Source organism: Delphinapterus leucas, chromosome 10 (genome assembly GCF_059928025.1).
Source record: "Delphinapterus leucas isolate spDelLeu-1000000601 "Yukka" chromosome 10, BTC_Dleu_Yukka2, whole genome shotgun sequence".
NCBI classification, from domain to species: Eukaryota; Metazoa; Chordata; class Mammalia; order Artiodactyla; family Monodontidae; genus Delphinapterus; species Delphinapterus leucas.
The window spans coordinates 92,689,439-92,711,343 of NC_143138.1; the positions used below are offsets into that span (position 1 = coordinate 92,689,439).

The window sequence follows — 21,905 nt, forward strand, 5'->3', positions numbered from 1 at the left end:
GCTTGCCCAAATATTGTATTAAACTTTTCAGAATTATTATGCTGAACACCTATTTTGGGTTAAGGCAATCTGGAGATAAAGCAAATTCCATTTTAGATTCATAATTATATTTTGGTTTGGGGGAACAATGTAAGTATCTTTAACTCATGAATAGAGCTTTGATTAATATTTTATTCAAGATGAAATTATAATTATATAGATGAAGTCAGAAAAACATGTATTCTCTCTTGTTTTGGCTCAAAGTGCAGAACAGAGACAAAAGTTAAACCCTATATGTAAAATCCAATACTTTAGTGACCAAGGGAACCATTCATTCTACAAGTCTTCTTAAATGAAGTTTGCCTTCTAAATTTTCTTGTTTTACTTATTTTATGGATACATCACTGGATGTACCATCCAAGTCTCAAAACATTGACAAATGAATAATAAATTGTTTACTGACATTAAAATTACAATACATGATAAAATAATATAGTATATATTTTCAGACTTTATGGCCACCCTATAGAAGTGTTAAGCATATTATTCAATAATTAAAACATATGCCGTTTTATGTTAGAGTTTTTTTTTAAGAAACAATATGCAGGCTTATATATTATTATTCTTATTTTTACTTTTTGAATATTTCCAAAAGGTCTAACAAAGGGAGGATATTATTAGCAGTTTTATCAGTTATTTGGTTGGTAACTAAGCTAACTAGTCATAGCCAGTTGATCTTAGATCAGCTTCTTAACCCCACCAACCCTCAGTTTCCTCATTTGTATCGTGACAAGGTTGGGAGAATAGGGCTGGAAGAACTACCTACCATAATTAGTGAGATTGCTAAAAGGTTTGTGGAAGCTGTGTGTGTCTTCAATACCACAACTGACATAAACATTTAACTTGGATGGAACCATTACACTCAATATACGAAAAGTCATCCTGAGATGCACAGAAACTAGGCTTAAACTTGCATTGATACAGACTGGAGGTCTGTCAGCTCTGATTTGACGGTACCCTCCAAAGATGCTGCTGCCTTGACTTACAACATTTAGTTTTGAAAACTGTGTTTACGATGGCTTATTGCCTTCCATTTACACTCTTCATAGCTCAGGGGTTGAAATGTTATTTGAAAGCTCTGATTAATATAAATGTCTTGTAATTTTCTGGCCATCCTAGCTCACATCTATTATACCCCTGGCAGACATGTGGACTCCACAACTGCCCCCTCATTTGTATATGAAACAGACACACTGGTGGCATTTTTTGGTTACCATAGTTACATTAACAATATACACATGACCTGACATACTTCTTCGGGAAAGGTTTTTGTTGCAAATATTATGCTGACCTGAGAGTAAAGGACAACTATCTAAAGTTTGAGGCATACATAGATTAATCTGTTGTCCATTTCCGGAGCCACCATTTCAATCATGGGAGAAGAGCCATCCTACAGTGAGCTCCAGGAAAAGGCAATCGCAAGACTTTGACTAGCAAAGATGTCCAAGGGAGGCATTTCCAACAATGCTTAACCTCTACAGGAGGATGTCTGTTACATATTCATTTCAAAATATTTGCTTCTCCTATTCATGACTGCCCTTTGTGAGATAATGTATCAGCATAGTCATTTTTGGTCCATACAGGGAAAAAAGGACAGCATCTATCTCAGTAAGACCTAGGGGACAAAAAAATCAATCTGCGCTATTAAGCAGTAAGCACAAAGAGAGAAGAATCTTCATTTAGGAAAACTAAAAAAGCTTTACAAAGAAAGAAAGATTGCTTAATTGGTTTCACGCCTATAATTTTCCCCTCTAGAAAAAAATGTTAGCATGGCAATAAAGAATATCACTAACCTGCACTGTTATTTCACAATAGTAATAAGTCTTAATTTGCATCTATAATAATCACTGTAATCAAGTACTGTACAGAGACTCAGGAAGGCACAGGCTCATTTCCCAGCTCTGACACCAATGACTGAATGTGTGACCTTCTGGATGTCCTGCATCCCTCCTGGTGCTTGACTCCCCTATCTGAGTTGTGTTTTAAAGGATCCAGGAACACTGGTAGATATTTCTAGTATTACCACTGCAAAGAATTTGATTTCTGCCCTATACGTCATGATGAAATGGAGAGCTAAAGGTCTGGGGGACACGGCAAGGTGATTTTTCTGGTTCCTAATCCCACAACTGAGATATTGTTTTGTTCTTTTAAAAATTTTCTCCCCCTAATAGGACAATTCTCCACCACCTCACGTGGACTCTCTTGAGGGAAAGAATTTTACTTGGGATATAGGAAGCTGCTTAGGATTACAGAGCCCTTGCACACTCAGTAAATACATACTGGCCACCAGCCATGTACCAGGCATCATAAGAGGGACTAACACCGAAAGAAATTAGCTTGATTTTTCTGCATCTTGTATGCTTAATCCATCATAAGCATTTTAAGTATTTATTGAGTGCCTGGTATGAAAAAGCACTTGGCTAGATCTAGCATGGAGGCTTTCAACTAGGGATGATTTTGAGCACCCCCCGCCCTCAGGGGACATTTGGAGACATTTTTGTCAATTATTGTCACAACTGAGGGTGGGGTGTGCTACTGGCTAGAAGCCAGAGATGATGTTAAACATCCTAAAATGCACAGACAGTCCCTCCACAACAGAGAAGTATCTGCTCCACATGTCAGTCAGGCCAAGGTTGAGGAATCCTGCTCTGGTAGATGTAGCTCTGCCCTCAGTGAGTTTAAGTCTCGTACAGGTTACAGAAAGGAGACTGGCAAGTACAATAAAGCATGCTGTGATGGTAAAAGTGTGAGCTACAGAATCTGTACACAAGTAGGAGCCTTCGTTCAAAGTTTGGCTGCCAGCAAAAGCTTTAAGAAACATTCTGATCAATTCCCAGAACGGGCTATCACCTGGAACAGCAGTGTTCAGCAGGAGACAATTTTAGATCTAACCTCATTGAACATAAGTGAGTTGGATGGTTGTTTGAAAGAGGGTAGACGCCTTAAGTTTGTTGGGAACTCTACACTGGGGATGGAGTTCTTAATTCCTTGTAGGACTCAGAATTCAGAGTGTCTTGAGTCGTTAGGAGAGGAGGCTGGAAACAGAACGAATGTCATTGGCAAGAAACATAGGGCTGTACAAGCTGCTTAAAGAGAAGATGTAGCTGAGTTGACAAAGTGAATAATGCCTCATGTTTTAGAACCTCAAATTCTGCAGATTCCTTAAATATGTATCTCGTTTGACCTGCCGCAATCTGAGACACCAAGTATTATCATTCCTTCTCCCTTTTTTCAATAACTAAGGAATCAGAGCCATGGAGAGATTCAGTGTGACCTTGGACGAGTCACTTAACACTTCTCTAATGTTTATCTATAAAAGAAGAGGGGTTGCAAGGCTCTTCTTCCTAATGCAAGTTCAGTTTGTCTAAGGACACATCTAGGGAAACAATGGAGCTGGGATAAGACCAGCCTCACTGCCTCTCTCAGACCCAGTGCCTTTCCCATTCACACCAAGGCTGCTTCCTGGACCATGAAGTCAGAACAGGTAATAATATGACAGTGATTCAGCATTGTACCTCTTGGGTTACCAAAAAGAGCAAGGATTTTTGGCTGTATCAATTATAATGTATAATGCAGAGAAACTTAAGCTGGGTTTCCCAGATACCTAAGGACTAATCAGACCTTCCCTCTAATATTTTATTTTAAGCTGACCTTAGAAGCTTAAAAAAATACTGTGACAAGCTGGGAAGAAAGGTTCATAGGAGAGTGATGCTAGGGTAAGAAAATGATATAACCCAGAATGTGTGTGCAGAACTGAGGATGTTCTGCCTAGAAAAGAGATGCAGTAGTGGTGTGGCTTTCTGCCTTTGATTTTGCTCTGTTCTTTGGCAGGGGTATTTTAACTTTCCTCCCAGAGAACGATGACCAGTGTGTACATACACACACATGCACACCCACATACAACAGGGATGACATACTAGATTCCATACTGAGACATTTATGTTTTTGCTTTAATTAAGACTGGCACATTAAAAATGAGCTTTGGGGAGAGCCTTCTCTCAAGATTTTAAAGATTTAACTACTTCTCACTTCTCTGCAATGGAGTAATGTTTTCTTGTTAGAAGGAAGACTGAGAAGCTGCCTGACTGCTCAAATTTCTTTTCATCTTCATAATTCTGTGATTTCCAGGATCATGAGCGAGAGTTATGTAGGACTTCAGCCATGACCTGAGAGTTTCCGAGACACTAATGGAATGTATATTAACTTATCCAAGCATGATAGAACCACTGAAGACTCTGGAGTGGCTATTAACTGGATTTCTCCACTTGTTCTTCCAGCTGACTGTAGTTCTTTGCAGGGAGAACTACACGTCAGGTTTAACCCCTCAAAGGACCAATTAGCTTTGCTGTGTCCCATGGGGATAGTCTGTCTCTGGAATCCCAGCTGACCTCCCGCACATACCCACAAACTCATCATTTCTCTCCTGGGAGGCCAGGTGAAAAATTTGGGTCTCTTCAAAACCATCTGAAGGAAAAACACAAAGTGTGTGGGCAAATACTGGTGGGATAGTTTTCTCTTCATGCATGAAGGATAACACTGTCAAAACAGAACCCTAGTGAAGAAGTTTCCAAATGGCTTCACCCTCAGGATAGAGCAATGGAATGAGAGATTCACTCCATGCACATGAGATGCTTTAGTTTTTAGGAAGAAAATATTATATAGAACTCCCAGATAGCATCCCCAGGGCCCACCATATTACCTAATATAGAATGTAGAAGCAGTAGGAGAAAGGTAATGCTATCCAACATTATTGTACCTTTCCAGTGTGCCAGGAACTGTCTCACACACCTTACCCACATTCATTCATTTAATCCTTGCAACTACTGTATAATGCAGACACCCACTTTACAGCTCAGGAAACTATCGCACAAAGCAATAAAGTAACTTGCCCAAGGCCACAAACTAGTGTGTACTCAATAAATATTTATCAAATGAATGAATGAATGAATAGAATATATATCTGTTTTAGAGGAGAGAGTCCTTTATTCGAATTCTCAGTTTATAGCAGTCCTGCTTTCTAAGCAGGGCACTTTCAAGAATGATGACAAATGAAGTCTGGATGACAGATGAAGTCTCAGAGCTGGTAAGTGACAGAGCAGGGATGTGAACTTGGGTCCGACTCTGCAACTGCACTGTTAAAACACTCGGCTATGCTTCTTTCTCTTTAATTGCAGCTATGAAACAAAAGGATTGGACTAGACTAGCTTTCATAGCCCATCTGGCTCTAAAAATTCTACAATTCCATTACCAAAGTAAGGTTTATGTAAAATAAAACATGATGTATATTTTATTACTTTAAATTTTAAAATCTGATATTTTTATTTAACCAATCATCATGGAATTATCCTTTAAAATTACATTGGAGTTATTAACAGCATGTTTTTAAATTGTTTTTAAGATAAGTATTTTAAATAGATGAAAATGCATACTTAAAGACTGCATTCTCCTAACCAGTACCATCACATGGCATATTGAATTATATCATCATCTAAATTTAGAAGGTTTCTAAAAATTGAAAAACATCTTTCTGTTACACAGAGAAAAGAAGTCAAATTATTAATTGTGAAAAAAGTTACTTTGATATTTGCAGAGATAAGGAGATTGCTGAATATTATGAAAAGTATTGAGTGATTTTTACAAGAGCTTAAAGCTGCTAGCAATATTAGAAACTACTTGAGATTTGCTTCTAAATATTGTTTTGCTTTAAGAGATCCTTCTGGCATCCAAGTGATGCATCAGAACAATGTGAGTCCCTGCCATAGTACTACAGGATGTACAATCCGAGGCAGGGCAAAGAGAGTGGATAACTAGGCAGGTCTTAGAGTGGGGAAGAATTGGTTCCAAAACTGCGTCCTAGCTGTGGCCTGGAGTGATTTCAGTGAGCCTCAGTATCCTCATCTGTAAAATGGGGATAATAATAGAACCTGCCTTATAGAATCATTGGATTCATTCAATGAGATGTCTAAAGCCCTTTGCACATTTCCTGGACCAAGGTAAGTACTTAGTAAATAGTAGCAATGGGTAGTAGTGGTATTATTATGTGGAAATCTGGCATTCTGACTGCTATTGTGTCTGGATGCTCTTTTGGAGGCAAGTGGAGGTATTTTAACAGACAAGAAGAGTCAGACTAGATATTTGAGAAGTCGATAGTTCACACCATTGTCACCTTTTATGATGAACCCCAAGAGAGCTTTATATTTGTCCAGACATGCAAGAAATCTTGAGTCAGCGGATGTACTTTGAAAGAAGTGGCAAACAGATGAATACATTAAAGCTTTTTGGTTTCTAGATTCTGCTTTGTATCCACTCTCTCTTTTCTCTCTGAAAGTATTATAATACCCCTAAGTTGTGATTCACAGAATCAGATTTTCTAACCAGAGAGAAAAGGTTCAGTTCAGAGCTATCATTCCCCAAAGAGGAGCTGAATTCAAGACATTGTTAGAACTAACAGACCCAAAAGCTTCAACTCTCTGAAATCCACTGTTAGATAATAAAGTTGTTGAGGCATATAAAACTCTTAGAACAATGGCTAGCATCTTGTAAATGCTCAATAAATCCTGCTGCTACCACTGTTATTGTTGATTCTGTGTATCACCATCTTCATAACATTTATCTTCTTGCTTCTTGACCAAACTACAAAGCTCCTGGTTGGGAGCAGATTAGAACCCAATGCAGTGTAACCAAGAGTCCGCCTGGGAACAGGTCAGTCACAAAGCAAGAGGAAGTACCAGGCAAGCCAAATCAGGTGACTCTTAAGAAGACCCCTGGTAGATTGACATAGGAAAAAGTTGCTATGATTTAGCTTCTATAGCCTCTACCCTGTTTCAGCTAGCAGATTCTCCTTTACTCATGAATGGGAGTGTTAGAATACAATTAAGTGCCTCATTTTCTTTGAATTCTTTGAGGGCTGGAAATAATAATTATATACAGAGAACCTTATATTCATTGTCTGTTTAATCCTTCTAATCAGAGCTTCCCAACTGATAGCTGGGTGCATTTACAGGTAATTGGAGATACTGATACTCTTAGCCCTTGGGGAAAGCCAGTACCACCCAGTTAGTCACCTCTGGTTACCCTTGCCAATAAACAGCATTTTCTAGTGTGCTGAGAGGAGGGCATAGCAACTATTATCCCTGGTTTAAAGATAAGGAAAAAACCTGAGACAAAGAATTTGTCCAGTATCTCACAGCCAGTTAGTGTACAGGACCAGGCGCTTTTAACTCTGGTTGTCCTCCAGGCTGAGTTAGTCACACTGTCTTTGACTTTCCCACATTTCCTTGTCCTCACTTCAAGCATAGTGTGTTATCTTAGTTTAAGATTATTTATTCACATCATAGTGATACCACCCCTCCACCAAACAGCTCCTTAAGGGAAAGGCTATGGCTTACTCAGCCTTGAGTCCCTGGCACCTAGAAGAGTACTTGGCGCATGGAAAACACACTTACAAATATTCAGGGGATGAAAGAGGAAAGGGATTTCCATATCATATGTCTTCTTCATTTTGCCACACTGTTTCTTCTCATAATTAAAAAAAAAAATAATTTCCTAAATAGTTTGGTAGAAATTAGTAGCTCTTAAACCTGTGCTTATACTCAGAGATGTTAATACATTACTATTTTAGACAGGTTATTATAGAAAGCTGAAATCATTTGAGGATGCTTTTATGTTATTAATGCCAAGGAAGTGTTATTAATCAAAAAGTATTCATTAAATGCATGTAGAATATCCAGTGCTATTAGCAGGGTGATGTGGAGGAATGAAAAAAGTGTACAAGGTGTTATTTCCATCCCAGATAAGCTTTGAGACTCATTGGGGAAACAGAATGAATAGAGACGAGACAAAATAATTAAGTGATCATCTGTGGAAATTCCACAACAACAGAAAAAAAGAGGGGCTCGGATGAGATGGGTCTGGGTTTGAATTTCAACGCTATCACATACTAGCTGTGTGATCTTGGTTAAAAGACTTAACTTGTCTGATCCCCCAAGCTGTGTCATCTGCAGAATGGAGGAGTGATATGACCCCACAGGGTTGCTCTGAAGATATGTGGGAAAGCTCTTGCTATAATGCTTAGAACATGACAGTCATTTACTTCAGTCACTTGGCAAATATTGACAGCATCACCTCTGTACAGATCTTTTTGTGTGAGCTGGGGATACAGTGGTGAGCAAAACAGATGAAATGCAGTCCCCTCCTATGTGGGGCTTGCCTTCTGAGGGGGGATAAAAGCATTAATCCGATTATCACACAAGGAAATGTAAAAGTATGGCTGTGTTAAGTCCAGTGAAAGAGAAGTTCATGAGGCCAGAATAGAACATTACATGGAGGCTTCTAAGAGAAGACCTGCCTAAAGAAGTGACATTTCAACCAAAATCCCAAGCATAAGTGAGAATTAGCCAGGCAGTGGGGTGCAGGGGGGAGCTTTGTAAGCTAAGATTTGGAGGTTGGAAGAAACTCGATGGGTTTGAGAAACAGAAGACCCGTGAGGCTTAGAATAGAGCAAAAGGGGGGGCCATTAATCTCAGACCTTCCTTTCCCCCTTCCTTGAAAGTACACTGGAGTTCAGACAAGACAGATTATTATGAAGTTCCGCAAAGGGGGGGTTTGCATTATGAACAGAAGGGATGGGATGTGTTGAATCTAGTCATGGAAAGGGGAAGAGAACAGAAGGCCTGGAGAGAAGAATTGCAGGAGCAAGGGTTCAGGTGCCTGAGCTGGCTGAGTGGCATGCCAATGCCCTGACATATTTGGACTGACATACCAAGACTAAGAGCTAAAGAGTGAAAGGAGGAGAAAGTCTCTCCTTCCTTTCTGTGTGGTCTTGGGCATGTTACTTAACTTTTCCACCTCTTGGTTAAAGATAAAATGTATGTGAGAGTGACACAGAGTGTCTAGTAAGCTAATACACATTCTTTTATTTCCTGCTCTCCATTGCCTTTTTCCCCCCGTAATACATTTCCTTTTATTGTAGATGAGCCCCTGATTAAGACACTGGCTAACTGACAACACATCAACTGTGTTGCCCACAGATGTAAATTTTTAAATACTAGTTTAGGGTTATCTTAAAACCCTCTTGCTTGGTATGCAAATGTTTCATGTGTGGAATATCATTCTTGTTCCTGGTCTCCATCATGTAAAATTGCACTTAGCCACATCTGGCCAGGTGTTAACATGAAAGACGTGACTGATGTTGAGTGTTCAAGATCCTCCAAGAGATTTAGATGGTGAGTAATTTCATTAGGGTGCTAATGACCATAAAACCTAGTTGTTATTGATTTGTCCTCCATGGAGAGATCTACTTTTCTGCCTGATCTCAATTATTATGGTTCTTAATACGGAGATCGTTTCAGCACTGAGTTAGCATGCTGCCCCTGTGATAATCTGTTTTCGCTTCATCTTTGTATTGACATATAACTTAACTCAGACACTATTACCAAATAGTTATCAAAGGAGATGATGGAGATAGTCATTTATTTTTCAGTAAGATGCCATTATCCTTCATATTTGTACTGTGCTTTATAGCAGTACATCTCTGGTTCCCTGAACACTTTTATTACTATACTACTTTTCTTTTTTTTTTAATAGTAATCTTTTATTTATTTATTTATTTTTATATTTATTTTTGGCTGTGTCGGGTCTTCGTTTCTGTGCGAGGGCTTTCTCTAGTTGCGGCGAGCGGGGGCCACTCTTCATCGCGGTGCGCGGGCCTCTCACTATCGCGGCCTCTCTTGTTGCGGAGCACAGGCTCCAGACTTGCAGGCTCAGTAGTTGTGGCTCAAGGGCCCAGTTGCGCCGCGGCATGTGGGATCCTCCCAGACCAGGGCTCGAACCCGTGTCCCCTGCATTGGCAGGCAGATTCTCAACCACTGCGCCACCAGGGAAGCCCTATTATTCTACTTTTCTCTCCATGCCTCTTGAGATCTTCTTAAGTCTTACGAATTTCACTTCTCGTTACCTCTTATTTAGCTTATTGAAAGTGCTTCTTAGTGGGTTTCCCCATATCCATTATGTTCCCTCTCCTGTCTTACACACAGCTGGTGGATCAATCTTTCTGAATTGTAGAAACGATCCCATAGTTCCCTGCAAAGACGTTTAGTGGTTCCCACTGATAATGAGATTGTGCTGGATATTTTCCATACCCCTCCAGAACCACCCTACTCCACTTTGCTTTGTAACCTGAGAATCAGATTGTATGGACTGTCCCAGTGGGTCCTCTGCCATCTGGTTTTTGTTGACTTCTGCTTCGTGCAGTAGCTAGCTCAGGGGTGTTTGGCCATCCTTTGTGAGTTTACCTTAACCTTGTCCATGCCTTGTAAATGGTCCCTTTTTTAAAATTTTCTTTATTCACTCGTTTTGAATGTACCTTCTGTTTTCTGCTAGGTCTCTGACAAGGATAATAAATTGAGAGAATACTTCTTAGTGAAGCATAAAAAGCCCTCCATAGCTAGGCACCATCCTTCTTTTCTGTCTTGATTTCCATTCCTATCTTAGAGACCTTGAATCTCATTCATAATGAAATAGTTCTGATTCCATGTACCTATTCCGCCTCTGCTACTTTGGTGCCTTGACACCAGCAGTGTGCTGGTAAATGTTTAACAGTCAGCTCTCCAAAAAGGTAAGCCTGATTCGTAGTGTTTGCCAATTTCTGTAGTGTAAAGTACACTCACCATGACCAATTGTAAGCTAACAACATGATGTCTGTAAACTTGGATGTGAAAAGAATGCTCACAATTGGCTCAAGACACCACTGCTTTGCATACAACTTCACCCCCACTTATGACGCCTGCTTCCCCCCACTCCCCAACAGTGCCTTACACAGAAGAACTGCCCGGTCAGCTATTCTAATTCATTTCTATTGTTCCTTTGAAGGGTACAATAACCTAATTGCCAGCCACATGTTGATGGTAATACTTCTGAACTCAGAATTTTCTCATGAGTGCTAACATGGGTGATTGTTAGATTTTGGAGACTTAAAAGTCCTGAAGCAAAAATCAGTTACCTGTCCATATGTTATCCCAAGTTGCTTAATTCTCCAAGAAAATAATTCTCATTTTCTGGTCTTGTGTTCCAATTATGTCTTCATTATCCTCATTTAAGTATAACTTGAAGTAATAATAAAACAACATTAATATATTTCATCACTATTTTAACCAGTTGAACATTCCACATTTTAAACAGTGTACTCTTAAACCTAAAACTCTACAGAAAGATTTTAAGGTGTATGTTAGTCCTAGATAGATAAAGATTGCACTGCATTTTATTCTAAAATGTACTTTATTATGAAATAACCTTTTTATTTAGTCAACCTTTCTAAGAGATAACTTTAATTTTGCTTCATTAAAAATATCATTCCTATATCTAAAGTTCAAAAATAACTACAATTTCCATTAGAAAACTAGGGAAAGTACTAAAGATGATCTTATAATAGCATTGGATTATTTTATATTTTAATGGTTATGATGGCAATACAAGATATTTAACTGAAACTATTCTTTTAACTTTTAATTTAATAAGACACATGAATTGAAGAGAGTATAGAATGCGTTATGATTTACAATGCCTGCTGGCAATTTAATGTTCTCAGCTGTTCCTTTGCACCATTGATTACACAAAGCCTAAACTGTGTAATTAAGAACCATCCCACTAATGTGCTCTGGTGGATTTATGGCATCCAGGTCATCCATGAGCTGAAGTACTTTGAGTATTGGACCATTAGTTTCGAATGCATACTAACATAGGTGAACACATTGGCATCAAAGAGAATCTATAATAAGAAACTATTTCAAATTCAGGGAGGTAGCTTTCACCTGATTTTAATTTACTAAACCAATTTAAAAGCCAGATTACTAAAATCCTAATTAACTGGAATTCTTTTCCTCTAGAGTCCACTTTTAGGAGAAAATGGGAAATTGGAAGAAAATAAGTTAATAACCAAAGCTTTAGATTTTTAAAAAATTTCCAATATGAGTTCATTATCAAGGCCTTGAAGAAAAAATGTCTTTTAAAAAAACAAAAATTTAACTACCATTATCAAAGGCAAGAAAGTGGGTATTAGAGATTGAAGCTAAAAGCTTTCTAGGAAACCTTTAAATTTGCAAATTCCCTGAGCCTAATCTTCTGATTAACCAAGGTTTTACTTTACAAGTTAGTTTTATTCTGTGTACCTGGGAGAACGCTGCAGTGTATTCATGCTACTTACTGGAGGTCCCATAACATCACTGAGGCGGGGCTTCCCTGGTGGCGCAGTGGTTAAGAATCTGCCTGCCAATTCAGGGGACATGGGTTTGAGCCCTGGTCTGGGAAGATCCCACATGCCGCGGAGCAACTAAGCCCGTGCACCACAACTACTGAACCTGTACTCTAGAGCCTGCGAGCCACAACTACTGAGCCCACGTGCCACAACTACTGAAGCCCGCACGCCTAGAGCCCGTGCTCTGCAACAAGAAAAGCCACGCAATGAGAAGCCCGCGCACCGCAACAGGGTAGCCCCCACTCGCAGCAACTAGAGAAAGCCTGCGCACGGCAACGAAGACAGCCATAAATAAATAAGTAAATAAATTTATTTTAAAAAAAAAAGATCACTGAGGCAAGTGGGTTCACAGAAAGGGTTCTCACTCAGACTGTAACATACTTGGGATTAATATCAGCTCTTTCACCAATTAGCTGTGGGAATTCTGGCAAGTCACTTGATCACTGAGCCCTAAGGTCATTTATAAAATGAAAATAATCACATCTGCCACCATCTCGTGCTGTGAGAATATAGGCAAAGCACTTCCCACGGTGCTGTTCCTCTTGCTCTATATCCTGCTCTGCACCCCTGGCCTTTGGCTATCTTAGCACTCTTCCTTAGAGAGCCACTGCAGCCCCCAAGCCTTCAAAGGGAAGGTTTGAACAGGCAGGCACACTTTTTGCTATATTTATCCTCTCCCAATGATGAAGAAAATCAGGTTCTTTGAGTCCTTATTAGAACAAAGTCATATAAAAATAGTTTAGAAAAAGAACTGAAACCAAGTTTATTTTAAGAGTTCAGGGACAGATGGCTTTATTTTGCTTCTTTAAAAAAGATGGCATTCTGTAGAAATACAATGTGCTTAAGGTCTATCAAACTGAAGGGCAAATACTGTCACTCCCTGAAACACTGCAGTCTTTAACCTTGAGTAGCAGGAACTTTTTACACTAAAGATATGTATACTTCTATATGTCGGTCTCCAAATTTTAAAGGAGCATTTCAATGTGGAAGGGATATCTTCTTGACATTTTCTCAGTCTGAGATTTAAACAGCACTTAGTCTCCTATTTGGCAAATTCTAAGCAGTCAGATTCTTTAGAGAAATATCGCTAGATGAGATCTAAAAGTATAGGCTCCCCTCTGAAGGACACTGGATGCTTTCATTTTTTTCAATAAAAATTTTGTGAAAATGTCAGTTAGGTAATAAAGATTACTACTGGATATAAAAAAATATAACAAAAGATAGTACAGAACTCTCTTTGAGCAAAGAAAAACGCAATAAATATTCTGAAATGGATGTAAAAATGTTTGCCATTTTTTAGATGAGAAGTTATTTTCACTATTAAAAACTAAACTCTCGTTCAGTCTGGGAGCAAAAGAAAATCTAATACAATCTAATGGAGTTGCTTGACTTAGTTGGCATCCAAAAATCTACAGCGTTTGTATTAGCAGCCTACATATTGGCACTTTCAGTACCAACCATGATGAGTCTATTTTTTTCATTGGTCTATGTAGTTTTGAATGTATAATCAAGAGCCATTGTAGCAACTGGCTCCTTATGGAACATTTATTAACATGGCATGGTGAAATCCATGTGTGCAGTGAAAATACTAAGCAATATACTGTGAAGTTCTTAAAAAGAAGTAGTGAAACTTAGCCTTCTAGGCATGTTAAGGCTGCCCAACTAAAGATCTCGCATTTATTTAACATTTAATCATGTCGGTAATTACAGAGCGATTATTTTATATAGACATATTATGGGAGGAGAGTTAAAATAATTTGTAAAAAGACTAAAATTAATTAATTTCATGGTAGTTTTTATATCACTGCACTTGCTGGTACTAAAAAGGAGCAATAAAAATAGCCCAGTTGTTGGTTCATGTTTTGTTCTGTTTAGCCTTCTGTCGGTTTCTCAATTCAATAATGTTAAATTGCTACCTTATGATTCCAGTTATGCAAAAATAGCTCATTTCTTACAAAGAAAGAAAGAAAAAAAATTTCTTGATCCTGCAAGTAATGTAAACAGAAAGAAAAATTTTTTTCCTGGTCCAGCTTCCTTTGCCTGTCTTAGAATCTGAGGTTTAAAAGGGATTTGAAAGACTGTAGGTTCAAGAAGTCTGCAAACTGTAACTGGCACATGACTTTCAAAACAGTGGAGGAAAAATGATTTTGGCACAGAGCTGAAATAGCTTATGAGTAAGTATTAGTCTTGCTTGCTAAGTCCTAGAGAAGAAGCTCTAAAGATCGTCGAGTTTACCACGACATTTAAAATTAAGAATGGGTATCTCCCTATCCACAGGATGTATAGGCGATGGTAGAAAACAACCTCTTTTCATAATCAGTGTATGTGTTGTAGGTATGCAGCGGGGAGAGAGGTGGTGAGCAGAGTGAGCTCCTTAAATATTAAATAAAATAAGCATTCATGTAAAAATAATTAGGAAAGTAGTTAATACACATATAGCACTGTATTATTTTCAGGACTGCCATAATAAAGTACCAAAAACTGGGTGACGTAAACAACAGAAATTTATTGCTTCACAGTTTGGGTGGCTAGAAGCCTGAAATCAAGGTATCAGGATATCAGCAGGGTCATGCTTCCTCTGAAACCTGCAGAGGGTCCCTTCCTTGCCCCTTCCTAGCATCTGGGGGTTTGCTGGCAAACTGGTGTTCCTTGTGTGCTGGTGTAGCTGTATAACTCCAGTCTCTGCCTTCATTGACACAGGGCATTCTCCCTGTGTGTCCCTGTATTCACATCATCTTCCCTCTTATAAGGACACCAGTTATATTGGATTAGGGGCCCACCCTGCGCCAGTATGACCCCATCTTAACTAATTACATCTGCAACAACCCTATTTCCAAAAAAGGTCACTCTCTGAGGTCCCAGGGGTTAGGACTTCAGCATATCTTTTTGAGGGAGTACAATTTATTTGAGCCTTTTAAACGACCCCATGAAGAAAGGATGCTCACAGTGCTCTCAAAGGAGGACCTGGAGTCTAGAAAAGTGACTCTCATGCATGCAGAGCGGGAGTCTGTTGGCTCCAAATCCTGAGTTTACTCTCATCTTCTCAAGAGCTGCCTTATCAGTTGGCATGTTTTCCCCTTTCTTCTAGCAGGAAATATAGAGATCATTTCCTGAGTTCTCAAAAACGATTTCCATCTTTCCTACCATAATATGAATTTGCCTTGCTGGTTTTTAGCATTACTTTTATCTCATGTCTTCTACTATTATCTTGCCCAAGGGTATGATCCCAAAATGACAAATGTTTTTGATGGGAGCCAACTAAAATGCTTAAAACAAAACAGGGGCATTAGCACCTAAAGGCCTATTCATTCCACAACGGATTCTTAGTGCCCCCTAAACACTCAGCACTCTACCAGGCACTGTGTAGCAAACACCATCAAAAATTCGTAATTTCTAAAAAGTTTCCTACACTCAGCCTTGTCTTTAGGAAATAGACAAAGAATCATGGCATTTGCTACAGGGACAGACATTTTTTGTTTAGGTTAGTTTTTATGCAGGATGGTTTCTGACAACTATTTTCAAAGAAGGTAAGGAGAACAATGGTGCACTCTGATACTTGGTTTGAAGGCAGGAGTCCAGACTTCTTTGCCTTATCCTGAGATCTGGACAAAAGAATTCTTTCTTTATGACTTTCCTTCTGGAGTCAAATTATGAATCTTTTAAAGAGTGCATTGGCTTTCCTGTGTTTGCCTTTTGCACACCATCATCCATACACCTGTTTCAGGTGGACTTTGTTCTCTGGGCTGGCAGGCCCCATGAGTGGAAGACTGTTGAAAATGTGTTTTGTGACATAATCTTGGTTGTTTCAGCCAACATTTATGTACCACTCATAGGCCAGGCACTGTGGCACAGTGCCTACCAAGAGGAATAAAACACAACCTTGGACCTCAGTTATATATTAGCTTAGAGTTTGGGTCACCTCTAAAAACATCTGGTTGAGTAGGTAGAGGAAGGAAACAGAGTGGCTTAGAGCAAAGCCAAGTCAAGCGACATCTTTGCCTTTATCAGGCCCAGGCCATCGTGGCTGCCAGACCCTCTGAGCCTGTGAGTGGTGATAGGGCAGAGCCCAGCTAGGATAGGCTGAGGCTGGAGTATTAAACTTGGTCTGCTTTAGAGCCCCATGTGGAGCTTTATACACCCAAACCCTATCCCAGACCAACCTCATCAAAATCTCCATAAGGAATGAGAATCTGCATTCTTAAAAAGATCCCTGGGTAATAAACAGCTAAGTTTGTAGATCTAGGGCTCTGCTGCCCAATGTGGTAGCTGCTGGCCACATCTGGGTGTTTACATGTAGTTGAAATAAAAATTTTAAATTCCATTTCTCATTCATACCGGCTACATTTCCAGTACTCAGTAGTTTACTCAATCCCCTGTTGGGAAGTGCCAGTACAGAACACTTCTGTCATCAGAGGGTTGGTCTGGAGAGCGCTGATGGAGCTGTCACATGCTGGCAACTCTGATCTCTCCTTCCCAAGGATCCACATATCTACTCACTCCTTCCTTCCTTTTGACATGTATCTTATTTCACAGAGTCACTTGTGTATTTGTCTTCTTCTCTCTCCACAGGATTATAAATTCTTTAAGGGCAGGGCCTGGTCTTTCTGGCCCTGTGCACAGTAAACACCCAATGAGTATTTGTTTGATTTAATGAATCTAATTAAAGTAGGCATCAGTTTATTAGATCTCTTTTGCATTTAGTCTGAATCCTGATTTCATCAGAGTCTGGAAAAAAAATCAGAGAGCAGGATTTTCATAAATCACAAGCATGAGGATGGATGGGGAGCAGATATGTGCTAAACTGCAAGCTTTTTCTTCTTCTTCTTTATTTTAAATAAAAGTGTGACATTTAAAAGCACAGGGTTTATATCAGCCCAAATGTAGAAGAGACCCAATAGGACTGAACATTTGCAAGCTTAATATCATTGTCATATTTGGGCACCTGGAAAGCACATTTTAATTGATTCAATTATTTTATTTATTTATTGAGTGCCCACTATGTAGATGCCAGGGCAGTGTCATTGTGAACAAGATGGAAACAGGGTCTCCACCGCATGAAACTCAATTTAGTCCTGGCAGATTAAAATCTTGGCAAGGACTCCCCCTGCCCAGACAGACTGGGATAGAAGAGGAGCATCATTTGGCCTCTGGCCTCAGGTGCCTGGATTCACAGACTCTCCACCACTCTACTGGCTCCAAGACCTTGGCCAGCTTATTTCATTTTTCTGAGTCTCCATTTCATCATCCATAAAAATAGAAAAATTAATGTTTCCTACCTCATAGGGTTGTGAGCATTAAATGCAATAATTTATGTAAAGTGCTTAGTGCAGTGCCCGTGGCACTGTGAGAGCTAACTGCTGTTAGCAAGCACTGACTGCTATTATTATGGCTACTACTCAGCCAAAACGACTCCACAACAAACATTAGATGTAAAAATGGGAAGTGTCTACAAGGCTAGAAAATACCTCATTATTTGGAAGAGATGCTTCCTATCTTTCTTGGGCTAACAATTTAACTCCCTTTGCTTTTTGTTTACATCTTTGCAGCCAGAGTATTTAAGATCGATACATAAATGTGTTGGTAAATTGCCCATCCCTTGCTTTATTTTTGGTTTTGGTAAATGCCCATCCCTTGCTTTATTTTTTGTTTCTTCGTTTGGCGAAGGATTTAACTCATTTGGAAATGGAAATACTTGGGTTGTCATTCAACCTCTCTAAAGGTAGAGAGGTGTATGCACCTTTTTAGCACAGTGCTTGCAAAGGAGAATTCCTTAAAGGGTTTTACCATTAAACTGCAAAATTGAAACCCTAAGTAACCAGCATGTAAAGATTTAATTAGCACTGTCTCATTAAAATAAATGCGTGACATAGTCTTAATTCCAAAAATGACGTTGCCTTTGAAAATGCATTTTGGAAATGAGCTGGGGAAAAGGGAGAATTGAACTTTGAAGGCGGTAATGTGATAATTGGGGAGTTTGCAGGTTGAGCCTTTTCTGAGTCCTGCCCATTGTTTGGTCTGAGGGAGAAGGACACCTGCTTATATACCTGTATGTCATGTTAAAATAAAACAAAATAAAAGTCGTGGTACTGGGCTTCCCTGGTGGTGTAGTCGTTAAGAATCCGCCTGCCAATGCAGGGGACATGGGTTCGAGCCCTGGTCCAGGAAGATCCGACATGCCACAGAACAACTAAGCCCGTGCTCCACAACTACTGAGCCTGCGCTCTAGAGCCTGCAAGCCACAACTACTGAGCCCACGTGCCACAACTGCTGAAGCCCCTGCGCCTAGAGCCCATGCTCCGCAACAAGAGAAGCCACCACAATGAGAAGCCCGTGCACCGCAGTGAAGAGTAGCCCCCACTTGCCGCAACCAGAGAAAAGCCCGCACACAGCAACAAAGACCCAACGCAGCCAAAAATAAATAAATAAATAAATAAAATTTAAAAAATAAATTAATTAAAAAAAAATCTTGGTACCTACCAGATTCTTCTGTAAAGATTCATTGCAACCAAACTGCAGAACTACTCTTGTGCCTGTGTTCTAAAATCTTTCTAATATTCTAGGAATCTGTTCTGTCCTTAACTGAGGCATAGAAGATGTCTCAGTGGTACACAAGATTTTTGGCATAGAGATGATCCATCCCTAGATCTTCACTCTGATCTCTTGAGCTCCAGTCATTTGGGAGGAATCTGTATTGCCTTTAAGAGCTATAAATATTCCCAGCCAGCCAGTCTATACTTTTGATACTTCATGGACAGTCCCACTCCTCTGATTCAAAAGCAAGGGTTCTTTGGGATGATCATGTGACATGTGGGAGGTGGTGTTTAGGGCATGTGCTTTGGAGCCAGGCTGTCTTAGTTTAAGTCCTTCTCCATCACTTTCTAGCTGTATGTCTTGAGCAGGTTACTTAATATCTCTATGCCTTGGTTTCTTCAGTGTGAAAAGGGACAATCATAGTTCCTACCTCCTAAGGATGTTATGAGGGAAAAATAAAGCACTAAATAAGGGTTGGGCTTGAGAGCGAGAGTGAGTGAGAGAGAGAGAGGGAGGGAGAGGGAGAGGAAGAGGGAGAGAGAGAGAGAAGCAAAAGAGGAAAAGAAAAGAAAAGCTGTTCCAGATAATTTTCAGGAAATGTATTAATTTCCTTGTGGGAAGAGTAGATATTAAGTCGGTTTTCAGCACCTGACTCTAATTTTCTAAGTTGAGAACTCCAAAGGAAATGTATGATTATTGAGATTCTACTATGTACCAGGCACTGCTCAAGACATGCTGTCTCATTTAATCTTCACAACACCCATGTGAGGCAGATAAATGTTGATCCCCTTCCAACAGGTGAGGAAACCAAGGCCCAGAGAGTTAGACTAATCTGTCCAAGGTGACGTACGTAGTTCCAGGGTATGGCCCTAGCTCTGTCTGCCTCTTTAGACCATTTCTTTTTTTTAAAAATTGCTAAACACAGTTTCTCTTAAAAAGCCAGGATCAAGTGTTTTTCACAGGTGTAAGAAGTGCTGCTTACATGGGTGCTATTAAGAGTTGAAACTCAGAAAAAGAGTCCTATGACATCATCTAGACTTGCCCAACCTCACCACTTACAGGCAGGAAAGATGGCCAGCATGATCTGAGTCGGAGGAAAAACCAGAGCTAAGGACTCGGGTCACCTAACTCTTCATCTAATACTCCAATCTCTGCACCACTCTGAGTTTTGAACTACCTCCAAACCAGATAAGATTCAGAACTAGACAGTATTAGGGCATGAGCCTTATATCCTTGACTCAGTCTTATTTGAGATCTTGGACAAGCGACTTGACCTCTCTTTGAAAAATAGGGACGATCACACTTTATACCATATACATGTAAGTCACTCACTATAGTGGTTAGTACATAGTAAGTCTTCTATTAAAGTAAGTCTATTAATAAAGTTAGCTAATTCATATTATTATTATTCATGAGGCATCTCCTGTCTTTAATGCTCACTTTCCAACTCCTACTCATGTTTCAAATCCACTTTACACTTCTCACATTTGAATATCTATGCCCTTATAGAGTTTGCAACACACAATCCATCAAATTAAAGGAAGTTCAATTTATGCATTTTACAAATTAAAGTTATAGAACAAATCAACCATTATAATCAATTCACTGCCATGTTTTAAAAAATCAATGAACATTGTTTAGATGACCTGACTTAATTTTTTGTAATAAGTTGGCCATCAGCATGATTGATTGAGCTGTCCACCCTATCTCTGATCTACCTAAGCAAAGGTCAAGACAGAGGTTACTGAACAAGCCACAGCACTCTTCCTAAATTGAATGTTTTCCTATGCGTCTAATAAATGGTAACCGATTAATGATGTGCTAGAGGCCAACGTCCTTCAGAGAGTTTTGGACCCTGCCCATTTAGACCCTGCCAGCATATGAATTTCAACTAATCCCAGACTAAGTGAAGCAGTGTAGGGTTCTGTAAAGGACCCTGTTTTTGGAGAGTAGGAATGCAGTCCAGCTTGGCCTCCAAATATGTGATCTCACCTCTCTGAGGTGTCCTCTGTGAAATGAGAGGTCTTTTTAGATGTGCCAGGTGATCTCTAAGGCCTTATCCAACTTTCACAGTTTGTGTTCCTCATTTCAAAGGGAGGCTAGCCTGCTAGCCTTTGATCAGTTGAAGCCAAATCAGAATCTGAAGTAGATGTTCTTCCCCAGGGCTCTTCCACAAGCCAGCTACTTCGATTTGGATTCATGCCAGGTGGCTCTGGGCTTTTGGCTTTCGTTTTTCTTTTGCTTTTTAAAAATTTTCTTTTGTACTTCTTCAGTTCATGCAGTCCTAGCCTGCCCTGTTTACCATTCCTGGCCAACCCTCCTACAATGGCTAATGTGCTGCCATGCCCGGTTCCTCTCAGGAGCCTAATGAATTGTGGCTCCAGCTTATACCCTCAGCTTGGAGACCAGCTGCGCCTTTGAGCTTTTCCCAGAGGTGTTGGCTGATGCTGCACCTGCGGCGTGATGGATTTGCCCTAGCCCAAAAGAGGAAGGAAAATGAGGGGGAATCAAAGGATCACTTGTGTCCATCCTCTGCTTTACACACTAGTGCATTTGTACCGCCTAAGTGTGCCAGAGAATTTTTGAGTCTTTGTTAATTAAGAATAACAAATACAAGAAGAAAATGAAATTAGGGAAAGGACAACCAAATTTTTCTCTGGGAACCAGAAAAACCAACACAGAATTTTAAAATGGTCAGAGCAGGAAATGCTGAATCGGGGATCAAGACATTTGTGTTTTATTTTGTTCCTCTGCCAATTAACTGGGTCATCCTGGATCACCTAGGGTATCTCTAAGGTTCTGCCTGCCTTTAAAAGTAGGTCTTACAAAAGAAAAGGAGTGTAAGATGAATTTTTGTAAATGTAATGTTTTTTTAAAAAGCACTAAACAGGTTTTCTTCAGAGCAAAGAGTCACACCGTAATATACTGTTTCTAATTATAGGTTTTCACATATGGAGTATTTGCCAATAATATTTGAAAATTGATATCTAATTATCAGATCCTCCCATTAGCTCAGCGTTATTGGTGATAATGGTTATTTATGGTGATATTTAAATAATTCAGACGTGTCAGACTGGCCACATGC

At 39.6% G+C, this 21,905-nt stretch overlaps 1 long non-coding RNA gene across 1 annotated transcript in view; it reads right to left on the reverse strand.

Annotated features, from left to right (window-relative positions):
* The window catches only part of LOC111174177 (uncharacterized), a 420,003-nt gene that overhangs the window by 29,786 nt on the left and 368,312 nt on the right, over positions 1–21,905 (reverse strand). The window lies entirely within an intron of this gene.